Source organism: Penaeus monodon, unplaced genomic scaffold (assembly GCF_015228065.2).
Source record: "Penaeus monodon isolate SGIC_2016 unplaced genomic scaffold, NSTDA_Pmon_1 PmonScaffold_1470, whole genome shotgun sequence".
In the NCBI taxonomy this organism is placed as follows: Eukaryota; Metazoa; Arthropoda; class Malacostraca; order Decapoda; family Penaeidae; genus Penaeus; species Penaeus monodon.
In genome coordinates this window covers 4,553-6,828 of record NW_023643821.1, presented here as the reverse complement: position 1 = coordinate 6,828, position 2,276 = coordinate 4,553, and positions in this window count along the sequence as shown.

Genomic DNA, 2,276 nt, shown 5'->3' with positions numbered 1-2,276 from the left:
ATAATAATAATGTAACATTAATAATATTAATAATCATCAAATGTCATCAAAATTCTCTTTATTCTCATTTTATCATCTTTTATTATCATGATGAATAACATTCTGTTAATTATTATCATTATTACCCAAATTTATTGCCAAAATCAATCAAAGAATCGAAAAAAAACATTATTTTGGATATACTCTCAAAAAGCTAATTACGCTAGATTTTGCCGCTTTTTTCGACTTTAGAATTTTTTTCTTTTACCTTTTTTTTTTATATATGGACACAATTCTGTTATCATATTTTTATCATGATTATCATCATTACTTCTTTTACCATCACATAATCATCATTATCATTATCATATCTCATTATTGCAATTATTATCATCATTATTGCAATTATTATCATTATTATTGCATTATTGCAGTTATAATATATTATTTTGTAACTATCCTAATAACAACAACAATAATATAGTAATAACATAATAATAACATAAAAACGATATTAAAATATTATTTATCCCATTATTCAAATTTAAATTTTCGTTTTACTGTAAGTTATTACTGTTATAATAATTATTTTTGAAATTTATACTACTTTTAAAAATAATAGCAATGATAATAATACAATAATAATATTAATAATATATTTAACGACTATCAATAGTATTTTTATACTATTATTATTATATTATTACTGTATTATACAGTTATAATATATTTTTAGGAATAATAATAATAAAAAATTAAAATTTTAAATAATATAATTAAAAAATATATAATAATAATAACAATAATAATAATTAAAATAATAAAAGAAGTATTAATAATAAAATAATAAATAATAAAAATAATAATAATAATAAAATAAAATAATAAATAATAATAAAATTTTTAATAATAATAATTTTGATAATATTAATAATATTAATAATCATCAAATTTATAATCTCTTATTCTCACTTTTATCATCTTTATTATCATGATTAATACCATTCTGGAAATTTATTATCATTATTACCTAATCTTTGCCAAAATATAAAGAAACGAAAAACGTCATTTGGGATATACTCTCAAAAGCTATATTGCAATTTTGCCGCTTTTTTCCCGACTTTTGGGTATTTTTTCTTTTACCTTTTTTTTTTTTTTTAATTATATATGGAACACAATTCCGGGTTATTATCATCATTATTGTCATGATTATCATCTTATTTACTTACCATAAATCATTATCATCATATCATCATTATCACCCACCCTTTTATCATCATTATTGCAATTATTATCATTATTATTGCAATTATTGAGTTATGTTTAAATTTTTGAAACTATACTAAAACAACAACAATAAAATTTGCAATAAAATAATAATAAAAATTTAATAAACGATATTATTCATTATTTAAAACCATTATTTAATAATTTTCGTTATTACGTAGTTATTACGGTTAAAAATCATTATTTTTGCAATTATACAAACTAAAAAGATAAAAAAATATGAAAAATAACAATAATTATTAATAATAATATTATAACGACTATCAATAGTATATTATACTTATTATTAATTTTTATTACTGTTATTATTATATTATAATATATTTTTTGGAATAATATAATAATAATAATAAAAAAAAATAATAATAAATAATAATAGAAGTATTAATAATAGTAATAATAAAAATAATAATAAAAATAATAATAATAATAATAATAATAATAATAATAATAATAATAATAATAATAATAATATAAATTTTATAATATTAATATCATGAAATTTTTATCAAATTCTCTTTATTCTCACTTTTAATCATTATCATCATTATCCTAATCATTGCAAAACATCAAAGAAAAATCAAAAAAAAACGTATTTTGGAGTATACTCTCAAAGGGCTATTTTTCATAATTTTGCCGCTTTTTCGACTTTTAGGATTTTTTCTTTTACCTTTTTTTTTATTATATTTTGACACAATTCCTGTTATTATAATTATATGATGATTAGCATCATAACTATCGTTACATCATCATTATCTTTCATAATCATCATTTTTCATCATCTTATCATCATTATTGCAATTATTATCATCATTATTGCAATTATTATCATTATTATTGCAATTATTGCAGTTATAAATATATTTTTTAACTTACTAATAACAAACAACAATATAAAGTAATACATAATAATAACAATATAACGATATTATAATATTATTTTATACCTTTAAATCAATTATTGCGTTATTACTGTATTATTACTGTTAAAAATCATTATTTTGCAATTA